This window comes from Peromyscus maniculatus, chromosome 4 (genome assembly GCF_049852395.1).
Source record: "Peromyscus maniculatus bairdii isolate BWxNUB_F1_BW_parent chromosome 4, HU_Pman_BW_mat_3.1, whole genome shotgun sequence".
NCBI lineage: Eukaryota > Metazoa > Chordata > Mammalia > Rodentia > Cricetidae > Peromyscus > Peromyscus maniculatus.
In genome coordinates this window covers 61,495,630-61,508,343 of record NC_134855.1, presented here as the reverse complement: position 1 = coordinate 61,508,343, position 12,714 = coordinate 61,495,630, and the positions used below count along the sequence as shown (strand labels likewise).

Genomic DNA, 12,714 nt, shown 5'->3' with positions numbered 1-12,714 from the left:
AACAGCGCCCCAGGGTGGTGGCACACCCTTAATCCTAGTCCTTGGGCGTCACGTGATCACCACGCCCAGCTCGAAGGAGGAAGTGACGTGGCCCAGAAGGGTATAAAAGGCGGGAGGAGACAGGAACTCCAGGCCTTTTGGACTGAGCACTCCCAGGCGTCGAGTCGGAGGACTGGTGCACTGGTGAGAAGTGGCCGGGGCTTGGTCCTCTGTCTCTCTGACCCTTGGGTGTTCACCCCAGATATCTGGCCCCGGGTTCTTATTAAGACCAGTTAGGATCGGAGCGCCCTCTTTGATCGGACTTTTGGGGCACCGGTTCCCGAAAAGCCGCCAAAGCCGCTCACCTGTGCGGGTGCTGCAGGAGGCCGGACTCTCCACCCACCCTCCTGGGACTTTGCTTTGGACACCAGGCGGCGGCGGGGTTGGCGGTGCCAGCTTTGGTGGCACAGACGAAAGGCAGGAGAGGGCCGGCCGCTCTAGAGAGCCAAGCCACGATGAGAGAGCTTCGCCTCGTACCCGCCGGGCAGCTAACCTCCCTGGATTCTCAGGATCTGAAGAGGCCCGCAGGTCCAGTGCGCAGAGTTGTGCTCAGAGGCACCACCAAGATGTCTCTCAATGAGCGTTTTGCTCTATTGCGGAAGAACAGACTGCCAGAGCCAATGGCGGGCAACGTCCGGGCCTCGAAGAGGCGGCAACAGCTGCTGGGCAGTGCCAGAAACAGAAGACTGGCCCTGCAGATGGAGAAGAGACCCTCTGTCCAGGCAGCGTTAAATCCTAGGCAGGGCTTCGAGGGGCGCCCGGGTGAGAGGAGCATCCAAGTCCGTTTAGGAGGTCCCATGGGTGCCGTGGCCAGGGGAGCGAAAGGAGGAAGAGGCGCAGCCATCGCCGAGACAGATGTGCCCCAAGGAGGAGGACTAGGTGGGGCACCTGCCGCCAGGGCCCCGCCCGGGGGCAGGATGCCACCCCCAGGTCGGGCCGTGTTTGGTCGTGGAAGAGGGGCTTTTGGAGGCCGAGGACGTGGCGGTGGGCGGGGACGCGGAAGGGGCCGACGGAGAGGTGCCCTCGCTCGCCCCGGACTGACCGAGGAGCAGCTGGACGCCGAACTGGATGCATACATGTCGCACACCAAGGCGGCCCTGGATGCTGAATTGGATGCCTACATGGCAGAGGCGGCTCCTGAGACCTGTGACTGACGCCCGCCTCTTGGACTCTTGTTCAAGTCACCACATCTCTGCCAAAATCACCAGGAGAAAACACGAGGAGAAACCCGAGGGCTGCTGGGAGGAACTGTCACCACAGGCGCGTTTCTTTGATGTAATGCTTGACGGTACATGTTGTATACGCTCACAATAAATGGTTTTTCTTGCATTTTGGTTGTGGACTACTTTTGTTACTCTCCTCCCCCTAAAAAAATAAACATATGTTGGTTGGGGTGTGGGTTCGGGGTTTTTGGGGTTGGGGTTGTGTGGGGCAGAAATGTGGTGATATACTGTGTATCAATAAAAGCTTGGCCGAGGATCAGAGGACACAGCCAGGCAGTGGATTAAACTTTTGTTAATCTCCTCCCCATAAATAAATAAATAAATAAATAAATAAATAAATAAATAAATGTGTGTGTGTGTGTGTGTGTGTGTGTGTGTGTTTGTGTGTGTGTGTGTGTGTTGTGTGCGTGTGTGTTGGTTGGTGAGTGGGTTCGGGGTTGGGTGGAGAGGTGTTGGGGGTGGGGCAGGAATGTGGTGGTATCCTGTGTATCAATTAAAGCTTGGTCCCGGATGAGTGGACACAGCCAGCCAGTATATTAAACGTATGGGCCAGGTGGTATGGCACACGCCTTTCCTCCTAGCTCCGGAGAGAGGGTTCGAAGCCACCCTGGACCACAGGGGATGGTCTCAGTGTAGGAGAGTAACAGCGCCCCAGGGTGGTGGCACACCCTTAATCCTAGTCCTTGGGCGTCACGTGATCACCACGCCCAGCTCGAAGGAGGAAGTGACGTGGCCCAGAAGGGTATAAAAGGCGGGAGGAGACAGGAACTCCAGGCCTTTTGGACTGAGCACTCCCAGGCGTCGAGTCGGAGGACTGGTGCACTGGTGAGAAGTGGCCGGGGCTTGGTCCTCTGTCTCTCTGACCCTTGGGTGTTCACCCCAGATATCTGGCCCCGGGTTCTTATTAAGACCAGTTAGGATCGGAGCGCCCTCTTTGATCGGACTTTTGGGGCACCGGTTCCCGAAAAGCCGCCAAAGCCGCTCACCTGTGCGGGTGCTGCAGGAGGCCGGACTCTCCACCCACCCTCCTGGGACTTTGCTTTGGACACCAGGCGGCGGCGGGGTTGGCGGTGCCAGCTTTGGTGGCACAGACGAAAGGCAGGAGAGGGCCGGCCGCTCTAGAGAGCCAAGCCACGATGAGAGAGCTTCGCCTCGTACCCGCCGGGCAGCTAACCTCCCTGGATTCTCAGGATCTGAAGAGGCCCGCAGGTCCAGTGCGCAGAGTTGTGCTCAGAGGCACCACCAAGATGTCTCTCAATGAGCGTTTTGCTCTATTGCGGAAGAACAGACTGCCAGAGCCAATGGCGGGCAACGTCCGGGCCTCGAAGAGGCGGCAACAGCTGCTGGGCAGTGCCAGAAACAGAAGACTGGCCCTGCAGATGGAGAAGAGACCCTCTGTCCAGGCAGCGTTAAATCCTAGGCAGGGCTTCGAGGGGCGCCCGGGTGAGAGGAGCATCCAAGTCCGTTTAGGAGGTCCCATGGGTGCCGTGGCCAGGGGAGCGAAAGGAGGAAGAGGCGCAGCCATCGCCGAGACAGATGTGCCCCAAGGAGGAGGACTAGGTGGGGCACCTGCCGCCAGGGCCCCGCCCGGGGGCAGGATGCCACCCCCAGGTCGGGCCGTGTTTGGTCGTGGAAGAGGGGCTTTTGGAGGCCGAGGACGTGGCGGTGGGCGGGGACGCGGAAGGGGCCGACGGAGAGGTGCCCTCGCTCGCCCCGGACTGACCGAGGAGCAGCTGGACGCCGAACTGGATGCATACATGTCGCACACCAAGGCGGCCCTGGATGCTGAATTGGATGCCTACATGGCAGAGGCGGCTCCTGAGACCTGTGACTGACGCCCGCCTCTTGGACTCTTGTTCAAGTCACCACATCTCTGCCAAAATCACCAGGAGAAAACACGAGGAGAAACCCGAGGGCTGCTGGGAGGAACTGTCACCACAGGCGCGTTTCTTTGATGTAATGCTTGACGGTACATGTTGTATACGCTCACAATAAATGGTTTTTCTTGCATTTTGGTTGTGGACTACTTTTGTTACTCTCCTCCCCCTAAAAAAATAAACATATGTTGGTTGGGGTGTGGGTTCGGGGTTTTTGGGGTTGGGGTTGTGTGGGGCAGAAATGTGGTGATATACTGTGTATCAATAAAAGCTTGGCCGAGGATCAGAGGACACAGCCAGGCAGTGGATTAAACTTTTGTTAATCTCCTCCCCATAAATAAATAAATAAATAAATAAATAAATAAATAAATAAATAAATAAATGTGTGTGTGTGTGTGTGTGTGTGTGTGTGTTTGTGTGCGTGTGTGTTGGTTGGTGAGTGGGTTCGGGGTTGGGTGGAGAGGTGTTGGGGGTGGGGCAGGAATGTGGTGGTATCTTGTGTATCAATTAAAGCTTGGTGGAGCATCAGATGACACAGACAGGCAGTGGATTAAACTTCTGTTAATTCTCTCCTCCTAAATGTGTGTGTGTGTGTGTGTGTGTGTGTGTGTGTGTGTGTGTGTGTGTGTGTTGTTTGGGGAGTGGTTTCGTGGTTGGATGGGGTGGGGTTGGCGGTGGGGCAGAAATGTGGCGATATACTGTGTATCAATAAAAGCTTGGCCGAGGATCAGTGCACACAGCCAGGCAGTGGATTAAACTCTTGTTACTCTCCTCCTTATATACATGTGTGTGTGTGTGTGTGTGTGTGTGTGTGTGTGTGTGTGTGTGTGTGTGTGTTGGGTGTGTGTTTGGGGATGGGTGGGGTGGAGTTGGTGGTGGGGCAGAAATGTGGTGATAGCCTGAGTATCAATTAAAGTTTGGTCCAGGATCAGAGGACACATCCATCCAGTGGATTAAACCTAGGGGCCAGGCTGTATTGCATCTGCCTTTCCTCCTAGAGCTGGAGAGAGGGTTCGAAGCCACTCTGGCCACAGGGGATGGACTCAGTGTAAGAGAGAAACAGCGCCCCACGGTGGTTGCACACCCTTAATCCTAGTCCTGGGGAGTCACGGGATCACTATGCCCAGCACGAAGGAGGAAGTGATGTGGCCCAGAAGGGTATATATGGCGGGAAGAGACAGGAACTCGAGGCCTTTTGGTTTGAGGACTCCCAGGCGTCGAGTCGGAGGACTGGTGCATTGGTGAGAAGTGACCGGGGCTTGGTCCTCTGTCTCTCTGACCCTTCGGTGTTCACCCCAGATATCTGGCCCTGGGTTCTTATTAAGACCAGTTAGGATTCGAGCGCAGTCTTTGATTGGACTTTTTCACAGTTAGCCCCCAAATCTTACACAATTCTTGGCTTTCTATTCTTGCATCCATGCAAAACTTTGCCTCATTTGCATTCTTTCAAACAGAGCGGAGCATATTTCTTCTTCCTTCTCTTGGCTTTGGAAGAGTACATTCCAATAATACCTGGACTGATCAGATGCAAGGAGAATATATGCATATATATATATATATATATATACACACATATTTATATATATATATATATCTTTTTAGCTAAAATAACTTAATTGAAAGAAAATATTATGATACCAGAGAATGTCAAATCCAAAGACCAAGACAACAAACTAAAGAGCCAAGGAATAGTAGGTACTACAGTGACTATAAACCTAGGTACTGGAATTAAAAATAAAACTATCCAGATGATGCAAGTAGTATATCTGTTAATTACTTTATTTTACACATTCATACCAATTGCCTTCTCTATGCCATGTACTGATTTAGATGTTTTAAATAAGAAGCAGATGGCAATTAATATGGAGACTCATAACAACAGGCCAGTGTGTAAAGAAAAGAAGTTGAAATGTTCAGCTTAATTTGGGCATCTATATCATATCTCTTTCCCCCAAGGCTCAGAGATCATCATGTAAGAGCAAGGAAAAAGATGTCTATGAGCCAGAGGAACCTCAAAGATGGCATCTATTACCATTTGAGGCACCACACATCTCTGGAAATCGATGTCCCAAACATAGATTGGACATAATATACTAATTTACATTAACTGACCAAAATAAAATGAATATTATACACCTCAAACATTTCCCTTAAATTTTTAATGTGCATTATATGTTTCAATATATTTTTGTAAGCTGAATTAATCTTAAAATCTAGTTATATTGTAAGCAACTGAAAGAATCGGTAATCACAACAGTTCATATTCTGATTGTGTCTTGATTTTACTCTGGGATATTCAATTAGCTATACCAAACTGATATTTTGTAGAAATTATTTCAAACTCCTTTAACAACAGCCTAGGTGTTATATAGCTGTAAAATTTTTCTTAATGAGTAAAAAAATTACTCAAAACAAAGTATTTCAGCCATCTGGAGTTTTTCTACTCAGTCTCCAAATATGACACTTTGAAACGCAATGAAGGCATAACATCTGTCCATCACAGGACTGCCCAGTGGGTCTTTACTATTTCTTTGGCTTGTTGCCAGGTTATGGAAAAATCCTTTTTTAAACCTTTACTATTGACATGATGTTTTTTATGAAATTCTGAGGCCTCCAGCACATTTCCTATCAATAATTTATGAATCTCATCATTGCCTTATGCTAGAGGGCCTGGCAGACCAGTATGGGATCGAATGTGAGTTATATATAAAGGATGATTCCTTTTCCTGATTGTATCTTGTAATTGAATAAATAGTGAAGTTAATTCTGAAGCATCAGGGATAAATTCTGCAGTCTCAATATGTAACACCACTCTTTCAGCATACTGAGAGTCAGTTACTATGTTGAGAGGTTCTGAAAAATCCATTAATACCAACAGAATAGCATACAATTCTGATTTTTGAACTGAATTATACGGACTTTGAACCACTTTACTTAAATTTTCTGATTTGTAACCTGCCTTTCCTTCTTTGTTGGCATCTGTATAAAATGTACGAACTCCAGATATGGGTTTTTGCCGTACAATTCGAGGCAAGATCCAATCAGCTCTCTTTATAAGATCAATCCTATGGCTTTTGGGATATTTGCTGTTAATTTCTCCCAAAAAATTACTGCAAGCTCTTTGCCAAGGTTCACTTTCTGTCCATAATTTTTCAATGTCCTCCTTAGTTAATGGTACGACAATTTCTGCTGGGTCTATGCCTGCTAATTGACGAAGTCTCAATTTTCCTTTGTAAATCAAGTCAGAGATTTTTTTCCACATAAGTTTTTAATTTTTTATTTGGTTTATTTGGTAAAAATATCCATTCCAATATAATATCTTCCCTCTGCATTAATATTCCAGTAGGAGAACGCCTAGAAGGTAAAATAACCAAAATGCAATCCAGCTTTGGATCAATATGATCCACGTGTCCTTCATGCACTTTCTTTTCTACCAAGGCTAATTCTTTCTCAGCTTCAGGTGATAATTCTCTTGGACTATTTAAGTCCTTGTCACCTTCTAAGGTTTTGAACAAATTAGTCAGTTCATCATTTTTTACCCCAACAATAGTTCGTAGATGTGAAATATCTCCAAATAATCTTTGAAAGTCATTAAGAGTCTGTAGTCTATCTCTCCTAATTTGCACCTTTTGGGGTCTAACTTTTTGTAGCTCTATTTTGTATCCTAAATAATTAATAGAATCTCCTCTTTGTATTTTTTCAGGAGCAATTTATAATCCCCAGCAAGGCAAAATTTTCTTTATTTCTTCAAACATTCTTTCTAAAGTATCTGCATTTGAGTCAGCTAGTAAAATATCATCCATGTAATGATAAATTATAGATTTAGGAAATTTTTTATGTATCACTTCCAATGGCTGTTGTACATAGTATTGGCACAGAGTTGGGCTATTCAACATTCCTTGTGGGAGGACCCTCCATTGAAATCTTTTAACCGGTTGAGAATTATTATAAGTAGGCACTGTAAAAGCAAATCTTTCTCTGTCTTTTTCTTGTAAGGGTATTGAAAAGAAACAGTCTTTTAAATCAATAACTATGAGAGGCCATCCTTTTGGTAATAGAGTAGGCAAAGGCATCCCAGATTGTAGAGAGCCCATTGGCTGAATTACTTTGTTAATTGCTCTAAGGTCTGTTACCATTCTCCATTTACCAGATGATTCTTGCCAAAACAAGTGTGGTTATGGCTTTATCAAAAGGCATCTTCTGAGGCCAGGACAATATGGCGCCATCCCTGAAGTGGGCTTCGCATCCGGAAAAGGTACAGTGCCCTTTTCTTCGAAGGCAGCTTAACAGGCAGAGGGCCGATGAAATGGAACAGCAGCTGAAAGCTCACACCTCTCGATAGTAGACTGGCATTTAATAGAGGGATGTGAAGAAGAAGGGGATGTTGAGATGAAGCCATATATACACAGCCAAGAAGAATGGACAGCTGAATTCAAAAACTATCAACAATTTCCAGAATTTAAAATCCTGAATCATGACAGGACACTAGTGGAATTCAGGTGTTTCTGGTACGTGGACTGCTCTCACCCAATGTGAGGTTGAACTGTTGACCTGGTGTACATCCTACATCACAAATGAGTCTGTCAGATACACTAAGCCTATAGGCTGAAGATGATGCCCCAACACTGCGGAGAAACCTCAGGTGACTGCCCAGGCAGCTGGCTGTTTCTGTCAACTCACAAATTTTTTGGAAGTTGCTTGCATGGACTTCCTGTTTTTATTTTTGTTAGCTAATATTATTCCCTTCTTGGGTCTCTGAGGGAGTTGAAGATTAGTTAGTTATGGTTGAAAATTAATTAGGATAGAAAGTGCATTAGATACATCTTGGATTTACCAAAATAGGATAGATGATGGAATTATTTTCTCTGATTTGTCAAATACCTGTTTAGGTATTTATTACTTGTATATATTGTATATAGTTATTGTAATTTTGTATATAGTTTTTCTTTTATTAGTTATAACCTTTTGCTTTTTTTCTTTTTATTAAAATAGAAGAGGGGAAATGTGGTGGCAATCTAATTGTACTGAAATGTGATTTTGATTGTATGTTAATAAATAAAGTTGCCCGGGGGTCAGAGCTATTAGAGCCATAGCAAGAGTGTGGTGGTGGTGGTGGTGGTGGTGGTGGTGGCACACACCTTTCATCCCATAGATCTCTATGTGTTCAGGGATACAGCCAGCATTGGAGACATATGCCTTTAAGACCTAGGGGGCTGTACATTCAGACAGTGACGAGGCAGTCACGTGTTTGGGTTTACAACCAATGAGAAGGCAGAACAAAATACTATAAAGAGATGAACAGACAGGAAGTAGCTCTCTTTCGGGAAGCTGGGACACCACAGGAGGAAGGGTGAGATTTTAGCTCTGAGCTCTGACCTCTCGGCTTTCTCTTTTACATTGTTTCTGTGTTTCTTATTTAATAAGACCGTTAGATACATCAACAAGTGGGCATTCTCTAAATCACAACTTAGATATGATCACCTCCTGAGATACGTTAGGAATAAAAAGAAAAGCTTCTGCAACACAAAAATAAAGAGTTCTGGGTCGATGAACAGTATTTTCTCCTGGAAAAAAATCCATTATTCTCCTTGAAAATGGGTTAAGAGAGCTCCTTCAGTGCACAGTCAGCCCCCAAATCTTACACAATTCACAACTTTCTATTCTTGCATCCATGCAAAACTTCGCCACATTTGCATTCTTTCAAACAGAGAGGAGCATGTTTCTCCTTGCTTCTCTTGGCTAGCAAAGACTATATTCGAATAATACTGTGGACTGAACAGGTGCAGGGACATAGAGATTTGTAGAAGAGCTGAAGGTAGGACCTTGAATCACTTCAAATACATGGATAGGTACTGCCATTCACTACAGGAAACAACCTTATTGCAATGGATATGATAACTAAAGATGACTGCCTAGGCATAGTCTCAGCATTTTCAATTCTTAGCTAACCAATGGAGGACAGATTCCTTGATTTCTGGTCTTCAGGCTCTTTGTCTTTTTTTCTCCTCAGTTATATAAAGGTGAGATTGACAAATAATAAACACTGTGTATACTTAAGGAATACAAAGTGACACTTTTGCATATCAGTATCTCATGTGATACTTATCATAGCCAAACTAATAAAACATATTTCACTATATATAATTACTACTGTGTATGTGTAGGGAAGGGCAAAGACACTTATTTTCTGTCTTGGCATTATCCAAATAAGCATTAAAGAGTTTTAAACTACAGCTACCATTCAAAAAATATTAAAATATAATTATTTTTCTGTCATGGAAAAGTGAATACCAATGACCAACAGCAATAACAATCAACACACATGCCACCAATATACATTCAAATGATCATGGAAACACATACATGTGGCCCTCAGTCTTTTTGTTGTTGTTTACAAGTCTTTCCTATACTTCAAAGTTAAGACCCTAGAAAAGCAATATGTCTTTATTCATGATGATTTTATGTAGAATAACAAGTATATTTATAGAATAAAATATACATTCTATCTCAAGCCTACTAAATAAGAAATTAAAGAAGGAAACACAAGACCATATTTTAAAATCTGTAGGACTATTTTCTTAACTATTTCTAACTACTGTATTAGATTTTCTTCTTTCCTATGGCACAGGAGGACATCCACTTTAAGATCTCTACATTGTCATTTTCTCAGACAAAATAGCAAGAATTTTTTTCTCTGACAAGTCATGTCTGTGTCTCATAATAAAACATCTTAAAACTTTGTGTAAATATCACAGACTAAGAGCACATATCAAACCTCATGCCTGACCAAATCCAACTCATAGATGTCAAAATACATACTGTTGAAAGTCATAAATGTCCAAATTTGAAGAAAATAAGGGTTGAATTAATAATAAAATTCTGGTAGCTGAGAAGCAGGTCAAAAAGTGAATATTTTCCAACCCCTAATCAAGTGAGTCAGCAGAGCCAAATCATCTGTTTCCAACTTGGCAGCGGAGAGAATCAAGATTAGATCCACACACACTGAGGAGGCCCCAGTTCTAAACTAGTGGCAATCACTTCCTCTTGAAGTTGAAGGTAAAGAGTAGAGGGAATTATTAGGATTTTCAAGTCTATTTCAAAAGCAATAAAAATGTTCTTATATGTATGTCTATGTATGGCTCTTTTTGGTGTGCACCTGCAGAGGCCAAGGAGGGCATAAACTCCATGGGCCTGGACTTGAAGATAAGTGTGAGCCACTCCATATAGCTGCTAAACTCTCAACTCCGATGCTCAGAAAGAAGAAAATGACGTCAAGTACAGAGCCATCATCTCTCCATCCCCTAGAAATGTGTTTGTTCAACGTAAAACAACTATCAGCTGTGCATATATCACCACACAGCCTTCAAAAATGTAAAACAAAAAGAACATATGAAACTCCAGAAACCATCACATAATCAAATGGCCTAAATCAGCCAAGCTCTGCAGTGAATATAAAGAATTTAGGAAACATGCACCAAATTGTCTTGAGTGCTATCTCATGCTTCTATTACTGCTCTCTGTAAGGAGCAAGGTCATTTGTGAAAAGTTTTCAGGAGGATTGTAAAACTTGCAAATGGTCTCAGGTTGATCCCAATCTTGGCCAAAAGAACATCCATGCTAAGTGTGAAATATTGGAATGGTATTAAGAGATGTGCAAGCACTAATTAGCCAAGTGATATGGATATACATATGGTTTGAATTTGCAGTCTTGAAAGACACGGTTTCTAGAAAAGAAAACTACAAAAGGGGAAAGAGATAAGCATATTTGGCATAATAAGGGAGGGAACATTCACATAAAATTTAGGGATCTTCAGAATTAGGAAAAAATAAGGATGCACACAGAGCTAAAGGAAACAATATGTGTGCTCAGCATCAAACAAGACATAAGTCGAAGAAACTTGATTCTGCTCCCATGAGAGAAAAGGACATCCAATTCATAGGAATATTATGAAGCCAACTTGGTTACTAATAGAATCAGTCTTAAACGTCTGCTGATTAAAACCTCACCCCAGCCAACTTTGAAGTAGATGAAAACTTACAACAGCATTCAAAATGAGGGAAAAATAAAATAAAGCATGCCTTGAGTTAAAAAAAATTCAAACAAAAACTCAGTAATTGACACCAAAATGAATATTTTAGAGGAATGGGCAAAAAAGAATAGTGATGCAATTCAGAAAGAAACTATTTTTATTTTTTTCCTTTTATTTTATTTTATGATACCATTCAGTTCTACATATCAGCCACAGATTTCCTTGTTCTCCCCCCTCCCTGCCCCCCTCCCCTTCCCCCCAGCCCACCCCCCATTCCCACCTCCTCCAGGGCAAAGCCTGGTGAAAACCGATTTCAGAAACGCAGGCTAAATTACAATGTTCCCCTTGGGAAAGGAGGAAGTGTTTTCACACAGGTGGAAGGAAAGCCAGAACTCCAAAGTGGTGAAAGCAGAATCAGTAGTTCTCCCCAAACTGCTGGGAATAGAAGACACAAAGGAGTGAATCAGTATAATTGAAAATCCCGAAAGAAGAGACACTCAGTGTTTAAAACAGTACTGCTGGCAATGGTCGCGAGACGGCAGGAACTGACCTACTCTGGTGATGGGATGGCCAGACACCCAGATAGTGGTGCCATAAACCCCATCCAAGGACTGAGGAATCTGAAGGCAGACATCCACGTCTGGGCCCCTGGTGGAGCACTGGGAGTCTAATTAGTGAGAAAGAAGAGGGTTTATATGAGCGAGAATTGTTGAAGCCAAGGTTGGATAAAGCACAGGGACAAATAACCAAATGAATGGAAGCACAGGATCTATGAACCAAAGGCTGAGGGGCCCCCAACTGGATCAGGCCCCCTGAACGGGTGAGACAGTCATTTGGCTTGATCTGTTTCGGAGGCAGCTGTGCATTGGTGCCAGGTCCTGGGCTCGTTGCATGAGTTGGCTGTTTGAATCCTGGGACTTATGCAGGGACACTTGGCTCGGTCTGGGAGGGGGGAATGGACCTGCCTGGACTGAGTCTACCAGGTCAACCCCGGTCCTTGGGGGAGACCTTGATCTGGAGGAGGTGGGAATGGGGGGTGGGCTGGGGGGAGGGGTGGGCGAGAGGGGGAGAACAGGGGATTCTGTGGCTATTATGTTGAACTGAATGGTGTTGTAAAATAATAATAATAATAATAATAAAAAAATAAAAATAAAATGTCCAGAAACGAAGGGCAATTCTAACATAGCCTATAAAAACTACTTCACTTAAAGGTTACGAGCAAATTTCCCTTACATTCTCAGGACTAAAGAAGTTACAAATTTAAGATTAGTCATAATATAAAATAAATTTCAAAGGGGAAGAATAACTGGACCAAAGCAAACGTCAGCCTATATGTAAAAGTCATGTCCTTTTTCCTCCCACACTCCTGAATTTCCTAACACTAGGATAACCCTGGGTTTCTTGATGATACCCCCCATCCTGCAGTATTATTTTCTTAATGCTTGTTGAATTCTACTTGCTGATATTTATTTATTACTTTTGCAATGATCTTCTTTGGTGACATTTGTTTGTAATTCCTTTTTGCACTGTTTCTTGGATTTGTAT

The 12,714-nt window shown here is 44.0% G+C and overlaps 2 pseudogenes; both read left to right on the top strand.

Moving 5' to 3' along the window:
* Positions 1-494: 494 nt before the first annotated feature.
* Positions 495-1,193, top strand: LOC143272601 (chromatin target of PRMT1 protein pseudogene; annotated as a pseudogene).
* A 1,205-nt stretch (positions 1,194-2,398) lies between these two features.
* Positions 2,399-3,097, top strand: LOC143272600 (chromatin target of PRMT1 protein pseudogene; annotated as a pseudogene).
* The last annotated feature ends 9,617 nt before the right edge of the window (positions 3,098-12,714 follow it).